The sequence below is a fragment of the Penicillium oxalicum genome (genome assembly GCF_001723175.1).
Source record: "Penicillium oxalicum strain HP7-1 chromosome Unknown unanchor10, whole genome shotgun sequence".
Lineage (NCBI taxonomy): Eukaryota > Fungi > Ascomycota > Eurotiomycetes > Eurotiales > Aspergillaceae > Penicillium > Penicillium oxalicum.
In genome coordinates, this window is record NW_026088296.1 from 2,793 (window position 1) to 15,303 (window position 12,511).

General features: G+C 27.3%; 7 non-coding genes across 7 annotated transcripts; all 7 read right to left on the reverse strand.

The window, feature by feature from the left end:
* Nucleotides 1–2,717: 2,717 nt before the first annotated feature.
* On the reverse strand, nt 2,718–2,803 carry POX_tR194. The gene has a single exon. It is a non-coding gene; the product is annotated as a tRNA-Ser (tRNA).
* Nucleotides 2,804–2,811: 8 nt separating this feature from the next.
* Nucleotides 2,812–2,883, reverse strand: POX_tR193. Its single transcript has one exon. It is a non-coding gene; the product is annotated as a tRNA-Ile (tRNA).
* Nucleotides 2,884–3,095: 212 nt separating this feature from the next.
* POX_tR192 lies at nt 3,096–3,168 on the reverse strand. Its single transcript has one exon. It is a non-coding gene; the product is annotated as a tRNA-Asp (tRNA).
* Nucleotides 3,169–3,374: 206 nt separating this feature from the next.
* Nucleotides 3,375–3,446, reverse strand: POX_tR191. The gene has a single exon. It is a non-coding gene; the product is annotated as a tRNA-Lys (tRNA).
* Nucleotides 3,447–5,062: 1,616 nt separating this feature from the next.
* POX_tR190 lies at nt 5,063–5,147 on the reverse strand. Its single transcript has one exon. It is a non-coding gene; the product is annotated as a tRNA-Tyr (tRNA).
* Nucleotides 5,148–8,271: 3,124 nt separating this feature from the next.
* On the reverse strand, nt 8,272–8,342 carry POX_tR189. Its single transcript has one exon. It is a non-coding gene; the product is annotated as a tRNA-Asn (tRNA).
* A 31-nt stretch (nt 8,343–8,373) lies between these two features.
* Nucleotides 8,374–8,444, reverse strand: POX_tR188. Its single transcript has one exon. It is a non-coding gene; the product is annotated as a tRNA-Arg (tRNA).
* Between the last annotated feature and the right edge of the window lie 4,067 nt (nt 8,445–12,511).

Consider the following 12,511-nt stretch of genomic DNA (forward strand, 5'->3'; position numbering starts at 1 on the left):
ATATTGGAGGACTCACAGTTATAAATCCCTAGCGTAACTTTTTCTATAATCCAAGACCTTTCCTTAATGCATCTTGTGATCATATGCCCCGCTTACGCGACTGATAGACTCGTAGGTCAAACAGTAAAGCAAGATTAAGCCATTAAACTTTTAAAGTATATATAAATATCATATTAATATTGACAAATACAATATTAATATAACAAAAAACTTTTAAATATTAAAGTTTAAAATACATCTATTCACCATATAGTTAAAATCTTACTTAAAATAAAAATAAATATAGAATTTAATCGAATAGTAACTGTATAAATATAAAAATAAATATAACAAATTAAAATATTTGTATATAAATATACAAATTTACAATATGAACTTTGGATATACCCAGGTACTTTTTGTGGGATCTGTGCCCCGCATAAACTGCCTCCCAATCATCAAGAGATATAATAGGATACGAATAAAGGTGTTTCATTGTTATCATACAACTACCTTATACACTATAAATCATCCTAAATTTGTACTCTTGTAATTAGTAACAGTAAAGCTGCATAGGGTCTTCTCGTCTATCTAGAGGTAAACAGTATCTGCACTGCTATTCCAATTTCACTGAGACAATCATCGAGACAGCTGTTGTATCGTTAAGTCATTCATGCAGGACCGCATTTAACGGCCAAGGTATTTCGCTACCTTAGGACCCTCATAGGTAAGGCCGCCATTAATCGGGGTGTCCTTCAAAACCTCAGTTAATAACCAAGGTAAATCCGTTACCCAGCCGACATTGGGCAGACATCACACTCAATACTTTGATTTTTTATCTTTGCAGAGTGCTGTGTTTTTATTAAACAGTCGTACAACATTATTTTATGATTCCTCTTATTATTAATATGATATTTCATCATATATAATAATAATGGCCCTCCTTATTCCGAAGGTACAGAGTCAATTTGCCGAGTTCCTTAATGATTGTTCACTCAAACGCCTGTGTATACTCTACTTGCTTACTTGGGTTAGTTTCTAGGTACGGTGTAATATGTTTCTGATTATATATTTAAAATATAAAACTTTGTAAAAAGTTTTCCTGAACCTTTATTACTTAATAAAGGTTTTACTTTTTACTCTATTTACAAGAGTATATTATATATCATCAAAATTATCCTTTGATTAATATTCTTAGACACCGGTTTGATATAGAAGCCATAAGCTTAAGGCGAGGCTAAAAGCCTTTTTCGTTACTCATGTCAGCATTCTCTCTTGGAAATTATTTTGTGTTTTAGTCCAATGAAGTATAATAATACCTACAGGTTAACATACTACTAAAACTTAAGATAAAAAGGAACTATTTTTCTTAACCTCGAAAAATTACAAAAGACTTTAGTACTTACTAATTCTTTTTATAATATAAAAATAAAAATATTAATACTAATACTAACACTAATATTTTTATATTATACCTCTACCCCTTAATTTACTTTTTTTTAGAAATATAAATTTACTTTTTTATCCAATGTTCCGCTACCCCACATATTATGTGTACAAGGTTTCGGTATATTATTTTAGATCCGTTAAATTTTCGGCGTTTTCTCCTAATTATTTAATCAGTGCTCTGTTACGAGGTCTTCAAAAAATGGCAGCTTCTAAGCCTATTTCCTGATTGTTTTAAAAGAAAACATCCTTAATTTCACTTAACAATAATTTTGGAACCTTAACTCTTGTTCTGGGCTGTTTCCCTTTAGACATACAACCTTATCGCACTATGTCCGATTATTTAACATTCATCTTTGCCCTTCCGAGTGCAAATACTCTCCGGTAAAGTCGCTACAACCCCCCGATGTTGACAAATACCTATGGTATTGTCCGAGATCACAGTTCTGTACCTGCTAAGATGTTAATTAAATTACCTACTTACATAGGTTTCGCGGAAAACCAGCTATACTAGTCAGTTTTGTCTTTCACTAACTTACCACAATTCCTCGGATATCTTTACAACGATAACCCGTTCGGGCTTTTACAACCCTGATCATGGTAAGATCACTAGCCTTCGGGTCTAATCCTAGATACTTATTCATTTTTTCATAATTGGTTTATCTAAGCAAATATATAATAATATTATATTACATGCTTGCATCTAAAATTAACTTGCTGACCCATTATGCAAAAGGTACGCTCTTATTATCTATTTAAAAATTTCACTCGAGCTGCTTATAAAACTACTATTTCAGTATTTTCCCTCACGGTACTACTACACTATCGCTTATATATTTTCTTTAGCCTTAGAGGAAGGTTCCCCTATATTCAAACAGATTTTTTCCATTTTAATTTTTTAATAGGCTTTTGTTATTTAGAAGACACCAAATAACAATCTCGTTTGATTTCTTTTCCTAAAGTTACTAAGATATTTCAATTCACTTTGTCTAATTATAAGATTTCTCTTTGATTTCTAGTCCTACTTGCTAGATTAATCTTGAAATATATAGCGAACCATCCATAATAGTTTCTTTTTATACTTGCCTTGATTTCTCAAGATGTATATGATACATATCACCTATATTGTGGAATATTTTTTTTTTATTTAATATATATACATATATTTCAGGTTATTATGATTCGAACATAAACAATCTCCAACCCAAATGAAGCGACCAACCACCGGACACTAACCTGTAATTTTTACATAATTATAATTTTTATTTTAATTTTCCCCTTTTTATAGGTATCAGAGAGTATATGATTCGAACATATGAAAGTTTTTATCCTTAGCTAGACTCAAGCTAGCCGCCTTAAACCACTCAGCCAACTCTCTTTTTTTTTTGATTCTTCAGTGACTCGAACACTGAACATATCCTTATCAAGAATACACTTTACCAGTTAAGTTAAAGAACCAATAGATAAAATAAATATTATATTCAAGAGCACTTAGATTTGAACTAAGAAATATAAGGTTGAAGCTTACAGTTTTGCCTATTAAACTATGCTCTTCGGAAAAGAGATGAATCGAACATCTAAGTGTTAAAACACAATATTTAGCAAATATCTTACCCTACCAATAGCAACTTTTCCTTTAGATATTTATATAATTAATTTTAACTTAAATACGGGTTAGGCCGGCCTCGATCCGGCATCTATTTTCTCGACAAGAAAACCCTTTACCAATTAAGTTACTAACCCTAAATATTTATATACGGCTAGTCGAATTCGAATCGACACGCTTTACTTGGAAGGTAAACAGTCTACCATTAACTTATAGCCATAAAATAAAAATTAACTTAAAATATACTAATTATGACTAGCTGAATTCGAATCAGCACATCTTATATGGTAAATAAGCAGTCTACCATTAACTTATAGTCATTAATATATATATATATATTTTTTAAGACTTATGGGATTTGAACCCATATTATAATGATTAAAAGTCACATGTTTTACCATTAAACTAAAGTCTCTTACCCTTTTATATGGGTCATATATTATTTATTTATTTCTAATAACCTCAGTAGTATACTGAAATATATAAGAATAATCAAACTACGTCTACAAAATGTCAGTATAATATACCAGATTCGTAACCTAAGTGGTGGTGATCTGTTAAATGGTATGCTGTCATACGTCATAATCCTACAGCTAAGAATGCTGTTCCTATTATAACGTGTAGACCGTGGAATCCTGTTCCAAAATAGAAACATGATCCATATACACTATCAGAAATAGTGAAAGAAGATACTGAGTACTCAACACCTTGGAATATTGTAAATATTACAGCTAATATTATTGTAACCACTGTTCCGTATAAAGCTCCTTTTCTATTACCTTGTATTAATGAATGGTGAGCATATGTAATTGTTACACCAATGATATAATAATAATATAGTATTTAAAGTAACTCAAAAGGATTTACTGCTTGTATACCTAATGGGGGTCATTGTGCACCTAATTCTACACTAGGTGAGATAGCACTGTGGAAAAATGCTCAGAATATTGCTAAGAAGAAACAAACTTCAGATATAATAAATAAACCTACTCCTAAATTTAATCCTTTTTGTACTGCATTTGTATGATTACCTATATATGTACCTTCTGAGATAACATCTCTAAATCATAATCCCATAACATACATTACATTAAATATAGCTACTGGCACTAAATATTCAAATCCTTGAAATCCATGCATAAATAAACTGTAGATGTTGTTAATATAAATAGTGAAACACTAGTAAATAAAGGTCACGGTGATGGTGAAACTAAATGAAAAGGATGATTTTGAAAATTACTTTTTGATGTATATATCATATTTTTAATTTTTTATTATTGCTCAAATTATTCTTATCTTTATTATTTTTGTTTTATAGTTATTACTATAGCTCCTACCATACCTAGTAATAAAATAATTGAACTTATTATTAATCATATTGAGTAACTTGTATACATTATATTACCTATACTAGCTATATGAGTAGGTTCTATTAATGAACTATCTCATCCATTACTACTTGCATAACCTATTTGTTGTTTTAAATCAGCCAAATTAAAAATTTGATTATCTAATTGTACATTATATACTTCTGAAAATGAATTTGATCCTAAAGATATTATAGCACTATCTCCTAAACTTGAAGGTAATACTTGTCCTATTATATAATAAAATAATAAAACTGTTAACATAGCTAAAGGTATATCATTATTAGTTTCATTTAAAAGTTCAGATATTCTAATGTTAATTAACATTAATATGAAAAGAAATAATATAGATATTGCACCTACATATACTAAAATATATGCTAAACCCATAAAATTATAACCTATTAATACTAATAAACCAGCTATATTTACAAATAAACCTATTAAAAATAATACAGATACTACAGGATTTCTACTTATTATAGTAAGTACACCTAATAATATAGAAACTATATAGATAATATCTATTAATTCTATTCTAAATCCATTTGTAATATAATCATTTAATAAAAAAATATTGTTCATAAAAAAAAATTTTTTAAATCTATCAATGTATTATATAACAATATAAAATATCAAGATAGGATTAGAATATTAATCTAATTAGGAAGAAAAGGAATCGAACCTTCGACGGCCTATAGCCATTGAGTTTACAGCTCAACCCGTAAACCAACAAACGGACCCTTCCTTATATCTTTTTCCTGGATTCGAACCAGTTGGAAATAATTCCAATTTGCCTTTTAAAGATTATATATATATATAATAATTTATATATATATACATAAATAATTTTTTTAATGTTTATACTCCCCGTGCAATTTCCATTACACGAACCTTATTTCGACTTAACACCAATCAAAGTTTTGCATACGAAAACTTTCCTGCATATTTATATACCTAATTATATATAATTTTACACAGAAAAAATCAAACTTACTGCATCTTCTTTTTTCAGCGCCTGACGAGTGGTTAGTACCTAACTGAGAAAAAATTCACCGTGACGTTGGTGATTCACGATTACTAGTAATTCCTTTTTCATGTAGTCGAGTTACAGACTACAATCCATAATATTTCCTTTTTTGGGGATTAGCTCCATTTCACAATATCGCATCCCTTTGTAAAGGCGTATGTGGCACGTCTATAGCCCACAGCATTTAGGCCATAATGACTTGTCTTAATCCCTATTATCTAGTCTAATGTAGTAGTGAACCACTCTATATAAATAAATAAAGTGAGGGTTTTCGTTAATTAAAGGAGTTAACCAAATCTCACGACATTAACTAAAGACAGCCATGCAGCGCTTGTAACAATTTTACAAAAATGTTATACAAGCTGTGGTAAGGTTTTTCGCGGATCATCGAATTAAATAACATACTTCACTACTGGTTTCAGAAACGGTCTAATGATTTCAGTTTATATGTTGCCATAGTACTCTTGAGGTGGAATGCTTACACTTTCGTTTATACATTAAATCTTCTCTAATGTATGACATTCATCATTGTCTGCTTGGACTACTAGGGTATCTAATCCTGTTTGCTACCCAAGCCTTCGTCTCTCAACGTCAGTTATTACATAGAAGGACGCCTTCGCCGTAGTCCAGTCCTCCTGGTATCAAAAAATTATCTCTACTCCAGAAATTCTTCCTTCTCATATATAACTCTAGTAAAAAAGTACTCTTTTAGAGTTTAATTTACCGTCTACATACCCTTTAAACCCAATAAAGATAACTAACACTAGCCTCCTACGTATTACCGCGACTGCTGGCACGTAGTTTGGTCAAGACTTATAAATAGATTCTGTCATTATATACAATCTATTTAGAATTTTATGCGAATTAATCGCTACTGTATTTATACAAATACAATTTCATTCTTCCAAGTTACTGGTTCAGCCTTTCGGCCATTGACCAATATTCCTCACTGCTGTACAAAAAAGCATTGGGTTTTTTTCAGACCCAATGTGGTCGATCAACTTCCCAGTCACGACTACGGTTACTGCTAGAAAAGTCATTACCTTTCCTACTACTCACCGAGATAAAAATTAACATCTTAAACCGGATTTTTTTTTTACCTTTATTTATTTATAAGGGATTTTTCCCTTGGTTTAAGGTAACCAATTTATCTTATACTCACCTGTACACCACTACTACTTAGTTTTAAATAACATAAATATTACTTAAAACCTAATTAGTCGTTCGATTAGCATGTGTCAAGTACTTGGACAGTGTTCAGTTAGAGCCATCATCAAACTCTCTATAACTTTTTTTTTTGGTATATAATACCTATATTGTATTATACATATCAGATAATTTTTACTTTTATAAAAAGGATATAAAAAAGCCAGTTCCTGTTAGAAATTACAATAATTCTAAATAAAAAATAAACATAAGATTAGTGTTCGAAATTATTTTTTTTTTAAAATAATTATTAGTTTCTGTTTAAATCCTTATATTACTATAAAGTTCATATTATTTATGAACATATATGCATATTTAGTATTGGACTTTCCTATATACATGTAATTTTTATATCTCTTTTTAATAAGCTATTATATTTAATATAATATAATATAATATAATTATGTATTTTAACATAGTATTAATAATATATATATATATACATTATTAACATGATCCGTACTAATAGATCGAAATTAGTACAAATTAAAATTTTTTCTTTTAGTAATTTATTTACATTATTTAATTTAATTAGTGTAAATCTAATCCATCTTTTATGTAAGAACATGATAATACTACAAAAAATTGTGCTTGGATAAATGCTATAGCTAACTCTAATCCTGAGAATGCTATAATAAATGCTAAAGGTATTAATCCTAAAATAAAGAAGATATACCACTAGTCATTATATTATAAGTAAATCCACTTAATATACTTAAAAGCATGTGTCCACTTAAAATATTTGCAGCTAATCTTAAACTAATGATACATTTCTAGATAAGTATGAGATAAATTCTATTAAAACTAATAAAGGTAATAAAGCTAAAGGACAACCTGAAGGTACGAATAATGAAAAGAATTTCAATCCGTGTTTTTGGAAACCTAATATTGTTGCACCTAAAACAATAGTAAAACTAATTGAGAATGTTAAAATAAAATGTGATGTTGAAGCAAAACTGTATGGTACTAAACCTATTAAATTATTTACTAAAATAAACATGAATAATACATACATAAGAGGAAAGAACATTTGTCCTTTATTAGAATTAATTTGGTTTACTACAATACCGTGTACTGTTGCATATATACTTTCTTGACTTATTGATCAGTTATTAGGTATTATTTTATTATTTGTTCCTAATAAACTATATACTAAAATTATAACTATACTTATAGATAAGTATAAACCTATGTTTGTTAAAGATAGGTGTATGTTACCTAATAAGTTAGCATTTATAGAGAATAAATCTCTAATTTCAAATTGGTCCAGTGGGCTTAATACAAAATCTAATTGACGCATAGAATTGTTTATTTATTTATATATTTATATATTAATTTATTTTTTTTTTTTTATAGAAAAAAATTCTATTTTTTAATTTATTTTTTCTTATTTATTTATTGATTTATACATACATTATTTATTATAATTTATTTATGTAAATACGTGAAATAAAAATACGTACGAATTTTGGTAATACGAATTTAGTAAATGTGTATATTAACACTGTTAATATTACAAAAGCAAATACTACTTGATTTACAAAAAAGAATGGTACTAATTGTGGCATTTATTTTTTTTTCTTAAGTTTTGATATATTCTTTTTTTTTATCTATAGGAAAATGACAAATAAGAAGTAAGCCCTTAAGATGAATCGAACATCTATCAAAATATTAACAGTATTCCGCTCTACCGTTGAGCTATAAAGGCTAATTAATAAAAATAGTGAATTTTTATTTAAATTCTTACCCAAGACTTGAACTCGGATCTAAATATTAGAAGTATTCTGCTCTACCATTGAGCTAGTAAGAATATACATAATTAATTATTATGTAATATGTGTATATAATATCTTATAATTTTTAATTAATACTATATATTAAAGAAGTTACTGAGTAATGTAAACCATCTAATATTGGTGCAGGATATATACCAAATAATACTGTTAGTACTACAAATACTAATAACATAATAAACTCTCTTCTAGTTACATCACCTATATTTTCTACAAAGTATACAGAGTATGAACCACCAAAAGCTATTCTGTTAAACATAAATATAGTGTAAGCAGCTGATAATACTATAGATGTACTAGCTAATATACCTAATATAGGCATTCTTTCAAATGCACCATATAATGACATAAATTCACCTATGAAATTTAATGTTAAAGGTGTACCACTATTACCTAAACATAGTATAAAGAATAATATAGAGAATATTGGCATAACTTGAGCCATACCTCTATAATATGTAATTAATCTTGTAGAAGATCTATCATATAAAATACCTCCAGCACAAATAAATAAACCTGGTGATACAAAACCGTGAGCTAAACCTAAAACTATTGCTCCTTCAATACCTTGTACTGTATTACTAAATGCTCCTATTAAATAAACAGCTGCTTGAGATACTGATGAATAGGCAATAAGTTCTTTAATATCTATTGTTCTTAAAGTACTAAAACTTGCATATATTATTGTAATAACACCAATAACATATATTATATATGTATAATTTAAAGAAGCTTTTGGTAATAAAGGTAATATTAATCTAAATATACCGTATAAACTTAATTTTAAAACTATACCAGCTAATATAATACTACCTGATAATGGTGATTCAACGTGAGCTTTTAATAATCAAGTATTTAAAAAAATTACTGGTGTTTTTACAGCAAAAGCTATAAAAATACCATAGAATAAAAATAATTGTGTTACATAACTAAAGTTTGCTTTTGATAAAGCATCAAAGTCTGTAGTACCCATTATTGAAGACATTACTATTATTGATAATAACATAAATAATGAACCTAATAAAGTATATAAGAATAAGTAAAAAATCGCTCTTACTTTATTACTTGATCCAAATAATCCTATTAATAAAAATAAAGGTGGTAATATACTTTCAAAAAAGATGTAGAATAATAATATGTCTAAAACTAAAAATACTGCTAATAATAATGTTTCTAATAATAACATTATTACCACACATGATAACACATTTTTTGATTGTATTGAATTTCAATTAGATAATATTGCTATAGGCATTATTATTGTTGTTAATAATACAAAGTATATAGATAATCCATCCACACCTAAATATATATCAAAATAACTTATTTGATAGTGTTCTTCAATAAATTGAAAGCTTTTACTACTAAAATCAAATAATATAAACATTATTAATGAAATAACTAAATTTATTATTGATGTAATCAAGGCTATAGATTTTATTTTAATATTGTTAACTATTGATAAACCATAGTTTGCTTCTATTGTTACAAAACTTATACCTACTAGAGGTACTAATAATAATAATAAAGACATTGTATATAAATATTTTTTTTTTACTTACTGTTTATTTAATATGTTTCGCATATTTTTTTTTACACTTTAAAAACGACATAAAGTTTTTTTTATGCTATTATATAATACATATTATTATTATTATCATTTTATAATAATATTTGTGTTGGTAAAGCATCTAAACCATACACTACACATGGTAATAATACTACATATGCTATTATTAAAGGTAATAACACAGTTCAACAAACTGACATTAATTGATCAAAACGTATTCTAGGGAAAGAAGCTCTAACTCATATAAACACAAACACTAAGAAACTAGTTTTAACTGCTAAATTTAAAGGAGATGATGAAATATTAACAAATATCTCTTGTAGTATAGAATTATCTACTCCTAGAGTATTTAAAAATACTATTTAAAAATACAAATATAAAATATCCTCCTAAGAATAAATATATTTAAAATACAAATATTACATAAAATTAAAATTAATACAATACTTGCTATTTCAGCTAAGAAGAAGAAAACAAAAATACTAGCAGAATGTTCTGTCATAAATCCACTAACAAGTTCTGACTCTGCTTCCGCCAAATCAAAAGAGCTCTATTAGTTTCTGCTATAGAACCTATAAGAAATATTATATAGAGGAAATAATTGGTAATAGAGAATACTCTTTGAGATTCTACTATAGTAATCATATTAAGTTACCTGTTAATAATATAACTAATAATATTACAGAAGTTAATATTAACTCATAACTAATTAATTGAGCAGTACTTCTTAATGAACCTAAAAACGCATATTTAGAATTAGCTGATCAACCTGCTAATAATATACCATATGTAGCTAAAGAAGATACACCTAACATATAAAACATTCCTAAACTATAATCTGATACAAATAATCCTGAACCATAAGGAACTACTAAATAACCTAGTAATGCAAATATTAAAGTTATCATTGGTCCAAGGAAAAATAATACAATATTAGCTTGTGTTGGTGCTACATATTCTTTTAATAATAATTTTAAAGCATCAGCAAATGCTTGTAATAAACCATAGTAACCTACAGAATTAGGTCCTAATCTTCTTTGCATACTAGCCATCGTTTTTCTTTCAGCTATAGTTACATAAGCAACTGATAATAAAGCAGGCACTATTAATAATAATCCTTCCAATATTGAAATTATACTTAACATTTAAATTTTTTTATAATTACAATATATAGAATATCTCATTTATATTTAACTTGCAGTTTTTTATAATTATCTTTATATTTATTTGATAATTATATTATTATTTTATTTAAATATACTTATATATAATAAATATACCTATATAATACCTTTTATTAAAAATATATATTTTATATTTTTAGTATAATATAATTTTTTTATTTGCTTTATGTGAAATATGTAATTTCATCTATATTGTTCACAATAATACATTAGTATATTTAGTATTATTTTTAGGAGTTCGGGGAACTCGAATCCTTTATTTCGATTTGCAATCGAAACGCAGAACCTTCTGCTCAAACTCCTTTAAAATATTATTAATTATTTTAATAATAAATATAAATAATAAAATAATTATTTTAATTTATTAATTATTTTTTAGTTGCTATTTCAACTAAACTATTTTCTATTATACTTAATACAGGCATTATTACAAAGAAATGTCCAAAGTATAAAACAGTTGAAATTTGTCCAAATTCTATAAATGGTGTTTCAACGTGTTTTGCACCTAATTGCATTAATACTAAGAAATTTGCTACGAAAACAAAGAAAGCTATTTTACTTAAAGGTCTGAATTGTACACCTCTTAATTTAGATAAATCTGTTATAGGCATAACCATTAAAGCTAATATTGCTGCAAACACATAGCTATAACTCCTAATAATTTATTAGGTATAGATCTTAATATAGCATAGAATGGTAATAAGTATCATTCTGGTACAATAGCAGGTGGTGTTTGCATTGGGTTAGCCATTACATAATTTTCACTATCTCCTAATGCATTAGGCATGAAGAATACAAATACTGATAATACTATAAAGAATAAGAATATTGTTATTAAATCTTTAAATACAAAGTATGGAGCAAAAGGTAATCTATCGTAATTACCTGATATTCCTAATGGATTACCTGATCCAACTACGTCGTGGTATGCTATTAAGTGCATTACTACTAATGCTGCTAATACAAAAGGTAATAAGAAATGTAATGCAAAGAATCTATTTAATGTTGCATTATTAACAGAGAAACCTCCTCATATAAATTCAACAATATCTTGACCTATTCAAGGTATAGCACTCATTAAGTTAGTAATAACTGTTGCACCTCATAAACTCATTTGACCATATGGTAATACATAACCTAAAAATGCTGTTGCCATCATTATTATAACTATAACTGTACCTATAGCTCATGTTATTGTTCTTGGTGCTTTGTATGATCCATAGTATAAACCTCTACCTATGTGTAAGTACATTATGAAGAAAAATGCTGATGCTGTATTAGCGTGTAAGTAACGTACTAATCAACCATTATTAACATCTCTCATTATGTG